The following is a 12,094-nucleotide window of genomic DNA, read 5'->3' on the forward strand; positions in this document are numbered from 1 at the left end:
AATATGTGATGTCAACAGTGCTGTTATCTGTGATCAAATCTCTGCACTCTAGTTTCCGGTGATGTCATTGATGATATTATAAATGATTTCATAAGTGATGTACCAAATGATATGTTATGTTATGTTAAAGGATATTTATACTGTGTTCTATCACCACCAGAGTAGTCCCCTGGTGCTCTGGCGGATCTCAAAAACAAGAGGATAGGGTAAGTTAGTAGGACGTAACGGGAAAAGGTGCAAGAGAGCTGTGATGTGCTGTTGGCAGCTTCAGTTCGGTTTACACCATTCGATGAGCGTGGGTGTGATTTATTCTGGTCGGTAGCTGTCGTGTGCTGTTGTGCGAGGCTATGTGCATTTGTTTCCTTGTTGCAGTGTTGTGAAGTGTGTGCGCTTTGTTGTGCAGTATAGGTATGGTTGTGCTATGTTTTGAATTTGAGAGGTGGGAGCAGAGTGTAGAGATTTTTAATGGGTTTGGTTAGTGGTGGCGCTCCATCGTACCTCCTATTCTATGGCCACCTGTGATAATTGTCCCTGCTAGTGTTGCATATTGTGGTGGTCTAGGGGCCTGGAGGGTTTCCCCCTTATTCTGTGTTGGGTTGTGGGTTGTCTGCATGCAGGACTATTTAGAGGTGATGCCACCCCCCTCCGCTCTGTGTCCTGGATTATTTATTTCTGCACCAATTTGGCCCTTTGTCCTATACATGTGTGCACCTGCCACCTCCTTCCTCTGCCCCTTGAGGGGCTAAAGGGAGGGCAGTGGTGAGACCTTTTCCCTGTGCCCTTGATGCACATGGTCCCCGTAGTTTTCTTTTCGGTTGTCACTCTTTTTCCTTCAACTCTTATACCATCTGTCTGCGGTTCAACCTAGGACACGCTCATCTCCCTCTTAAGTCTCTGTTAGGCCCTCCATGGGTACTCAGGTCTCCCTCCCACTCAGAAGTCTCTCCATCTCCCTGCACTTGTCGTGGTAAGCTTTAGTCCTCCATCTTGTGACATGTTTGTTCAATTCTGATGAGTGTGGGTATAGCTCATTCGTTGAACAGCCATGTTTTTAGTTTTCTGAATTTTAGATGGTCCCTCATGTTTTGTATTTCTCTTTCTCGGGAGGGAGTTCCAAGTTTTTGCCGCTAGGCAAGAGAATGCTGATCCACCAAGCTTTTTTCTTGTGTACTGTTTTGGTTCCAGGCGGATGTCGTTGCTGGAGTGTTCTAGTCGGCTGGTAAATGGTGATTTTCTTTTCTAGGAATTCTGCTCCTTGGCCGTGGATTGCTCTGTGTGTAATGCACATTGCTTTGAATGTGATTCGTTTTTTGATAGGCAGCCAATATAGCATCTTTAGCGCAGGAGTGATGTTGTCTCTTTGTGATAGTTTGAGGAGGAATCTGGCGCTGCCTTCTGTATACGTTGCAGTTTATTAAGTAGATAATCCGGCATTCTGAGGTATAAGCTGTTGGTGTAGTCTATCCTGGACATGACGAGGGAAATTATGTCTAGTGTTTTATACGTAAAGGAGAGGAATGGTAGGATCTTTCTGATCGTGTGTAGATGGAAGAAGCATTTCTTTATTTTTGCGTTTACTTGCGGTTCTAGTGTTAGCTGGTTGTCCATTAGGATTCCAAGGTTTTTGATGATTTTTGATGTTGTGGGCGCTGTTCCTAGTTCTTTTGGCCACGGATCTATTGGTGGCCTTTCTGGTTTTTGGATATGATCATGATTTATGTCTTGCCCGGATTGAGCTTGAGGTTATTTGTGTTCATCCAATCATAGAGTTCTTTCTGACAGTCCACTAGTGGTGTGTTCTCATCTTGTACATCTTCGATTTTGTACATGATTTGAGTGCCACCTGCATAGTTGTAGCAGGTGAGGCTGTGCCTTTTGATGATGTTGATTAATGGGGTCAAGTAGATGATGTAGAGGAGTGGGGATAGGGAGGATTCTTGCGGTACTCCACAGGTGGTGTCTCGCGGCGCTGATTTGAATGGTTTTATCCATACTGTTTCTGTTCTTTCAGATAGGAATGATTTAATCCAGATCAGTGCCGTATTGGTGATTCCTGTTTTTTCCAGTCTGCTGATTAGGTTGTTGTGGTTGACGGCATCAGACGCTGTTGAGAGGTCAAGTAGCATCAATGCAGGGTTTGTGTTGGAGTCTACGTTGGTCTTTAGGTCATCCCAGATAGCGAGAAGTGCCGTCTCCGTCCTTCTCATGGGTCTTAAGCCGACTTGGGCCTGGTGTTAGAAACCTGAGTTGTTCTCCCAGTAAGATCCCGGAATTCCCTTATTCAGGTGGCCAGGACACAGCCATTGCTGTTGGATTCAGTTCCTGGGAGTGGACCAGAGGGTGAGGATCACCTGGATAGGGGAACCCAGGGTTATGCCTGGGGAAATACCCCAGGTGAGATGCGGTATGGCACAAGCCAGGGAGAAGGAGAGGAGGGCAAACTCCCTCAAACCTTTATAGGCTATCATACATCTGCCCTGCTTCCTTCCATTCAATCCCTCCTGCCCGGATCCAATGATCCCTCCACACCAAACCAACATCCCATTATATCTAAAAACGACCACCCCTAGAATCCCTGTTTTCCTATGTTCGACCCGAACATTCCCAGACACTCTTTTGCACGTCCCCATAAGCACTCCCAACCTGCCCAGGTAAAATACTACAATTCCCCTTGTTTATTTTTACCTCACAAAACTCACCAATCCCATCACTCAGAGTATCATAATCCGAAACCCCAGGCTGTTCTGACAACTCACTACCATTCCCACAATCCCCACTGCTCTGTTTTACATTGCGGTCACTCTCGCTTATTGCACCAACCTTCCCTATTCCGTCCCTTAGTATATTCCAAACCACTGCCCCCCCTTTTCTCCACGAACACTTTCACACAACACAACAGACAATGAACTAACACTCGAGGAATTTACCTGAAATGTCCCAACACCAGGGTCAGGCGAAGTCAGGCAAATGATCAGAATCACACACACTTGACAACCATTTCCCTTCCCCACAGGGATAAAAGGTGGAGCCAGAAAGCACTGTATGAGAGAGACGAGCATAGCAGAGATCATGATGAGACGGCTACCAGGTGGCAGTTCAAGAGAAGGAGAAAAGTGGCAGGATGCGAGAGGTGGCAAGGAGAGAAGTAACCTTGCACTTTTCATCCCAAGCCCGCTGAACCTTCGTGAAGGTGAATCTAAGGCCGCAAACAATAGCGCAAGTGTCCTGCAGCAGATGTGAGTGGTACACGGGGCAAGCTTATTCTGATAAACAGGAGCAGGGAAGTTCCCACGCCCGTTGTGCCAGCCTTCACTACAGAGAAGCCAGAAGCCAAGCGGTTCAACACAACCAATGAGGACCAGGTTGTGTTGAGTGACAATCGCAGGAGTGGCAAGCTTCGAACAAAGGCTAATGAACTTTGAATTGAACTGTGAAAGAAAGGGAAGGGGAGGGGAAACCAGCTGTAGAGGGAATGTGGCACCACGTGGGTGCTAACTTGAGAGACTCTGGTCGAGCCCGGTATGAGAAAACTGCAAATACCAGAATGCCATAGGAAGGCCAGCGAAGTGGGTTAAAATGGTCATACAGAGGGTCAAGCAAAATCCCTGTACAATCGAAAGACTTTGATCTACAAGCACTGTGAAAGAAAGGTAAGTGAATCCCAAAACCTTCGAACTGTATAAAAGATATAAAAGGGAACATTGAAAGTAAAAGAGGGATGAGCCACTATCACCCTGCTCGAGAGCCACATTAAACCCAGTGAAGGGAGGCTAAGAATCGAGACCGGTCGGAGCCAGCGGAGGGGGATCCAAGGGTGAAAATGCGTTGCCCCAAAGCAGAAGTTAAAAGAGATGGCAAGAGTGACCCCGAAGGAGGGATGCCAGAGATTAAGCTATCACCCAAGTACTAGCATTCAAGAAATGTCCAAGCCTGACAGAGGGAGATCCAGTGGTGAAATCATCACCCGAGTACTGACAGTCAAGAGAGGTCTGAACCTGGCTGAGGGTGATCCAAGGGTGAAGTTTTCATCAAAACATTGTGTGGAGAGTGATACGAGATGGGTCAGCCTAGAAGAGGGAAACCCAGGGGTGAAGCCATTACCCTATTTTTGAACCTTGTGGATTACAATTGAGATGGGTCAGCCCGGAACAGGGGGACTCAGGGGTGAAGCCATCACCCTATTGGTTCTGTGAATTACAATTGAGAAGGGTCAGCCCAGAAGTGGGGGACTCGGGGTGAAGCCGTCACCCTAACAGAATTGAGAAGTACGATACAATAAGGGGTCAGCCCAGAAGAGGGGGCTCCAGGTGTGAAAGCATCACCCATATGGAACTTTGATAACAAATTTTCATTTATTAAAGGAACTTTTGTTTTTTGATTATCTGAACACATCAGGCCCGAAGGCAAGAGACTTTCTAAGGAAACGAGACTTGGCTATCAATGCTCCTGAGAACTGTCATATGGAACTGTTGTCTCATGCCAGAGAAGCCCAAGATTGAATTGTGCTCCACCAACTCCACCTTACCACGTGCTCAAAATGTGGGGAAGGGAAACCCAGGCTACCGCCTTCTGACTTATCATTTGAGAACACTTCTTTCTTTCTTGAAACTTAATTGTACACCCTTTTGTATTTAGCGTAAGGAATTGGCAATTGGTTTTTCTTTGTATAGGCCCTTTTATTTTGACATGACACAACTAGGACTGCCTTTTTTTTATTTGATGGTCGACACCTGTGATCACTTGTATCTGTCTTACTTGTGTCACCATGTGTGTCTCACATATGGTGGCCAAAGTGGGATTTGATCCAATTGATAATAGTTGGAGAGCCCACTTGCATGTAAAGAATCCAAATAGAAATGTCCATGCCCTATCTCCAGAAAATTTAGAACCAAGAAAAACACCCTACCAAACTCCTTTTTCCCTCAATGGTGAGGAATCGACGGAGAGCCGGACACCACCCTTTCTCTCCATGGAACAGAAAATGGGAATTCAATTTCTCCCCTTGACCTCTGAAGCCATTTCACCTGTCTGAAAGAACAATGAGGGCAATACATGCTATCTTTTTTGCGCTCAGGATTGTTTCCTATAGGGAAGGGACAATGTTCTAATCTCGTTACAAATAAGAGTGTGATGTTCTTTGGGTTTGTCCTTTTTTATCTTGTCTTATAAGGAAGGTAGATTAAAAATTCCACCTCTTATCTCCCGCAAAGAGGAATTAACCCTCAAATAACTTTCCCGAAGTCCTGTAAAAATCAATAGGGGAGACTGAGTAGGGATCCTAGCATATGAGACCTCGTAGAAAACCTCCCGAGAGAGCCTCATATGTGAATCCTTAAGGGAAATGCCCCCTGAGAAAACATCAAGGGAAGACCTCAGAAATAAATATTATGCTGTTCTCATATCCACGATAAGTATGAGAAGAATGTACACATTTTTACTTAAATAACTTACTTTGATGCTAACCTAATTTGATCAAGTATTACATTTTAGTGGCTCCAAATTCAAAGTTTAGGTAGATAAACATTCCTAAAATTCTTAAGACAATCTAGCTTCTATTAAATCTAAGGGTATTACACACATGGCAATTTGTCTTTGCAGCCAAGTTGTATAATGCCCACTGTGCACAATATCTCCTTTGTGGAACAGAATTACAATTCTGTTTAAGATCTTTTGTGAAGTAGATCCCTGGCTATGAACAAGGGAGAACATTTTTGTATCAATCTTAGTTCTATCAAGCTGCTCTCTAAGGCAAATCAGCATCACATGGTTTGGACACTGCTAGCTCCATAGCAAGGACTGGAAAGCGTCTCCACAGCGATTGCAGATCATGCACTAGGAAGTATTAGTTGTTGGAGAACTACACAGTTTATTGATCTGGTATCCAAAGATGCACCAACCTTTCCAGAGGCCCTCTTGACACAATCTGTTGATGACAACCTGAGCAAACATGAACCCACACATAGGTGAGACCAATGAAAGAGTCCACTGGTGCATGCTCCTTGGCTAACACTAGCAAAGAGAACTCTGTGAGCATCTTGCTGAATTGTTCTGAGAAAGAGACTCATTGAGATTCAGAAGCAACTAGATCTCGAATTGAGGATGCGGTTTGCACCTCATCTGTTTCTGCCTCAATCAACTGTTCAAGAGTGAGTGGTCAATTTTCCACATAGAGTGTGCTCTGCTAAGGCCTAATTCATGGACATTTTAGCAAAGTGAAAAGTAAATTTGAACTGCCAACAAGCACCCTGATTTACAGAGTGGTGCAAAGTGTATCTTTGCAGTGCAAAGCGACTTTGCACTAGTGCAAAGTCAGTGCAAAATCACTTTATACTGCAAAAAATACACTTTCCCGACTGTGCATAGGGGTGATAGTAAGCAGGGCAAAGTCACTTTGCACCAGTGCATAGTCACTTTGCACCGTTGAACTGGAGACTTTCAGCCCTTTAAGATGAGTAGCAATACCCTGGAGATGCATGGGGATGCAGATTTTAATCAAATATCAATAATTCAGATGACACAAATAGCTTGGCAAATGTTTGTCTATTTTAATGCAGGTAACTAAAACAGGGAGTACAACGAACATCAGCAATCGCTTCATACTCAATTCGCAATCATTTCATAAAAAAGCTGGGTTCTTAAACCATAAATTGGTCATAGCTGACGTGCTGACCTGCGTCATTACCAACGTCATCCTACATGGCAAATTTCTAAAACCTATCGGGAAGCAGGATTGGCTCTAAGTGAATAACTAATCATAGGTGCTATATCTGTATAGAGTAACAGAGAGAAATAATTGGATATTTAATATCAGGTGGGGCAGCTAAGCCCTCCCTCCAAAATGGCCACTATGAACGGCACTAAATGTACGACGTCCCATTGGCTACACAAATTATAGGACCCCAACTACTAATTGTTTGGCTTCTAACCCCCCGTGTCATGTGCCTATGGAATAAATAGCGGTAAAGAAGTATATCATATAACAGTATGGATAGAATCTCCACTAACCTTGTATCCCATGCAGCAATATGACATAATGAAGGCTCCCCGAACTACTCTGCAACCTCCCTTCTCCAAGGAATGGATGAAGCAGAATGTCCCGGGAAACTCTCTGGGGAAAAAAAACGGACTTCAGGATGGAATCAGGTGTCTTCTTGTGGGTGAAATCCTAATACTGGCTGTGACCCCGTTTATCGATACTGAAGTAATAAGCAGAGATGACAGGATTAAATTAAGTGTTGAGATAGTTGAAAATATCCAGAACTAATGAAAAGTTAAGTACAAAAGATGGATGCTCTGTAGGATTTCCTTTTGTCAGCAGGAAAAATGGAGTGTATGTACAGCTAGAAGACAAGGCAGAAAGGCCAAAGAGTAGTAAATGAATGATGTAAAGAATAAACTAATAGGACTAACTATAATGTGTAAACAGAAATATGTTATTAAGTATACCTCAGTTTTTGCGTCTGGAAGAATACAGTATGGGATAAGCTTGGGAAAGTCTGACTCCTTTCTGCAGCAAAGAGCAATATGGAGCGTTACGAATTCAGACACTGCAAAAGCTATGGCGGTTGTTATGGATACCGCACGCGTCCTTACCCGGAAGTATGAAGGCTTCCCCGGGAGCTCCCGGCATTCGAATGCCGCTAGGATTATCTTGCGAACTGTGATAAGGCTGAAAGAAACACTATTTAATGAAAAGACATTCCTGATCTTGAGTTTTCCAAAGTGCTACGAAATGAGTGCCTACCCTATGCTGCCTAGTGTCTAACACGCTGAAATTACGATCCTCACAGAAGTGTAGTTTCGGTATCGTGATTGAGTCCCTGTACATGTAAGAGTATCAGAAAGAATTTACAATAGGAATGCATAGAAAGGCAAAAAGGATGATAGAAACAGCTGAGGGGCGAATTTACGAGCGTTGACAATCCAAAGTAGCAACGCAGAGCTGACTCTGACACACCGCCAGAAAAGGCTTCTTCCGAACAGGGGGAGGAGTCATCCGACTGGAATACTCCCGAGAAGCTGGAACAACACTTGAGATACAGGCCGCCATCTTGGTAGAGGAGAGAAACAAGGCAGCCACATGTCGCCATCTGTGCCATAAAGACCAGCGAAAGTTATGTCTCATAACAGCCTGTCAATAACTTTCCACCTACGTGAGCAGCATGCAGACTGAACAACCAGGTGCGGGTGAGTTTGTCTTGATACCAGCTTCCCATTAATTAAAATGAACACTCCTTCACCACCTCAATGTTTCAGTGTCAATTAGTGTTTGAAGTTGGTTGAGTCTGTACTGTTCGCTGAGATTTTTTAAGGAGTGTGGGTACTGTCTGGCATCCGTGCGTAAGTGTGATCTCCTCATGCGTCCAACTTTCTTCCATCACGTGACCGGACACCACAATTTGAGCCTTTTTTATTGTATTTGATTTTATTTCTCAATAGTCATCTGACGTCTTTTGTTTTCACTGGACCTTCTTGATCAGGAGCTTCTGTTCTTTCACGTTAATTGTAACTAATGTCAGCCAGTTCTAGTTCTGATAAGACTTTGGCTCTTTGGTTCATCCAACTCCTTAGCTGAAATATATTCTGTTTAATTCAATTGCTTTTGTAACTGCGACACTGAATTGAGGCCTTCCTCGTTGCTCAAGAATGCTATATACGTAGTGGAACCTTCATTCTTTATTTAATCCATATGTATCTATGAGGTATATATGTATATGTTGGCGCTTGCCGCAATCTATTTACTATAAGCATTTGGATAGCTCCATGATTGCTTTTCTGCTTGCGTTTCATTGCATCTGTACACGTTTAAACTAACTACGTATCTTCAACATGCTTATGGCATAAATCCTTTATCTTGATCTCAAGATGTCACTTATCCTTTGTACTTCTTCATTGTTCATAAATCGCCTGCCTCTCTTGTCTTGTTATCTTCTATATATTGAGTCAATTCAGTTTTGTATGACAACACCATTTATACTGGTCATTCAGTTTCCTTGTTTCATCAGCAATCACATTCAAATGACCATCATATTGTCTTGGATGTAGGTATGGTTTCCTTAATGGATACTTCACTTCCCATATTCTGTTAGGCATAGGTATTCTTATGGGTACTGCACAGAGTCGTTGCTCTTCTTCTTGCCTTCTGATTGGTGTAGTATATGTCACATACTTTGGTTCATTCTTCTCAGGTAATGTAGGTGGGGTAGGTGGAGTAAGGGTACTGGCTCCTCCTCTACACTCCCCTCTCTGGGTGATTTATCGACCACTCTCACATCGTCTTCTATTCCTAGACATCCTGGTCTAAAGAAGTGCCTCTCAGAGATCCATATTTGTATGACTCCCTTCAAGCATCCAGCTGATTTCACATGCTCATCTTTGTTCCATGTCATGAGCGTGCATTGTCCACTTGGACTGCAGTAGGTCCATATTCCCACATATTTCCTGTGGTGCTTTGGATACAGGAACTTCGTTCCCTCAGGTGCATGGATGCTAGGCTTCACAAAGTCGCTGATCTCTTCATCACTCAAGTCTTTAGGCTTCCATCCTGGTTCAACATCGATCATGATCTTCATCCCTATGGATTTCTTTGCTGTCTTCTTGCACTGCGAGATTATCTTAATCACACAGAATCCAAGAATCACTAATAATAGCAAGGCTCCAAGAAATGTGAACATATCTGCTATCCATTGTGGAATCCATGAGAAAGGATTTCCAAACCAGCTGTCATCAGCAATATCTTCTACTTCTTCTATCATTTGATGATGGAGTTTTGTCAGCATGTTTATGGCCTCTGTCAAAGTTCCATTTTCGTCATCGTGAGAAGGTATAAATGTGCAACATGATTCTCCAATTTCAACACAAACATCTCCATCCATGGCTGTAATCATATCCAGAACTTATCTGTTCTGGAGAGCCGTTAGTCTTACAGCTCTCAGTTCTTCTCTGATTGCATTGAATCCTTTTATAGTTGTGTTAATTGTCTGCAGCAATTCCCATCTGGTGATTTGTAAACACTTGGTATTTGCTCCAACCTGGATTCTTGGCATAAAGATCATTGTGAACACTGATGAGGTCTGCTGAACAACCTGTGTTCATATGGGATGGCATCAAAGGCTTCTATTGATTTAGCAGAGAAGTAGTTCTCTCTCGTTGTTCGACTTATTAGTTCCACAGATCTCCTTTTTCTTAGATGAGCATCTGCTTTTGGAAAACTGTCAATGTTCAAGTCACCTCTAGGAATCACCAATTCAGGAACATGGACATTCACCAATGTGCAAATTCCTCCCCAGCCTTTAGGCAGTTTGATATAGGCTTTTGATCCAGAAGCCCAATAATGATTTATGATTACTGCTGTTCCATGCACCATTTCTGGTGCATCGAATATTCATCCACAGTTCTGATTTTCCCCCATTTTTCTTGTACCATTGTTCCTGAAGCAACATTTAGAACTTTCTAATGGTACTACCTTCAATGGAGCTCCCCTGTTTTTGACCCATGTCAGTAGTTTAGCAAGTCTTGGCCATAATGGCTTGCATCCATTCTGTACTTTATCAATAGTTGGTTGGTAACAGCCAATAACTACCCATGCTCTGCAGATTACCACTCCTTTTTCCCATCCGTCTGGTGATAGTACTGTTCCCCAAATTTGCATTTGTTCTCTGTTCTTCCATCTGCGAGTTTCTTCTGCAGATTTTCCTTTGACATCAAGCTTTTTGTTCACTTCCCATCTAAGGCCAGCTCCTTTCACTCCAGCCTTCTCATATCTGATCACGTGATTTCTTGTATAGGCTCTGTTTCTTGTCTTTATATCTTGTATGTAGTCATCTTCGTCTGGATCTGTCTTTTCAGTTGCCTATTTAAGAGAAGCATCGCTTCCCATAAATTGACCTCTTGTTTTGCAAAGTGCTATGTGTGAAAGGCAATGAGCTGTCTGGACATCAATTTCAATTTCTATGAAAATCTTTGACCTCCCCATGCTGTATGGCAGGAGTGCACATACGAAGCAATCTACATCTGACAAACTTCTTCCAACTTCTTTCATGTGTTGGTACCATATGTTGTTTCCCAAGCGTGCGCTGCTGTCTAGATAATCATTTAGTTCGTAATTGTCTTCTTGGGTGCTTCTTTTAATTCTCAAAGTCTTCCTGTAGTTTTCTATAACCACATCTCTGAATACAACTTCTTCTGGCTGGTTGATTTGCAGGAACATCCATCCGGGCTATCTGTGTAGAAGAAAGTTCAGCAAGTCTTTCTTTATCTTTCTGTCTTTTTCTTGCAATGGCTAATAGCGGCCATATAGATTCTGCTATCATCTCTGCACGTAATTGTCTTGTGGGACTTGTGCTTGGGCTTCTTGTCACTGGACCCAGTGTGTCTGCATACATTAACTGTGTGGGCCCAACCCTTGTCAATCCCTTATTTTGCTTGTTTCGCTGACCCTGTCTCCGGCGTTTAAAAGTAGTGTTTGAAAAAGTGCTGTGTGTGATGTATTACTAATAACATCCATTTAAATCTCAAGAATCTGTCCATTTCTTCTAGGGACGGGAATGACTATGAATGGTCTGGGTAGCTGTGTAGTTGGCACGTTTACCTTTTCCTTCTGCTCAGACACATATATAGGAACCTTTGCATCATGTGCTCCTATATAGAAAGCATTTCTAACTGTCAGTGAGAGCAATATTAGTATGAATACAATACATGTGTAAACGATGCAGTGATATGTGAGCTTGCAGCATCTGCTTCTGGAGTAATGTGACCGTCTGTCCTCTTGGGGCAACACAAAATTGCTGCTTTGGTTGCCAATCTCGATCATTTGATGCTAAGGAAGGAAAAATACTTCTTTAATGACACTGCATTTTTAAATTGCTTTTGGAACGTGTTATCTTCTGCAGAATTCATCCTTGATCAACTAGCTGCTTTCTTGAACCAATTTCTCCACCAGTTGCGGTGCAAATGTTCCTTTATCGTGAAAAAAGATGATTTCTGCGAGCTGCTACAAACTCTGCTTCATTAACCAGTTCCCAATCGATACCTCAAATCTGCTTCAGACCTAATGACATTGTAGCTTCCCTGTCAGCATGAACAAAGTTTTAGG

The sequence above is a fragment of the Ambystoma mexicanum genome, chromosome 6p (genome assembly GCF_040938575.1).
Source record: "Ambystoma mexicanum isolate Mex_15411 chromosome 6p, UKY_AmexF1_1, whole genome shotgun sequence".
Lineage (NCBI taxonomy): Eukaryota > Metazoa > Chordata > Amphibia > Caudata > Ambystomatidae > Ambystoma > Ambystoma mexicanum.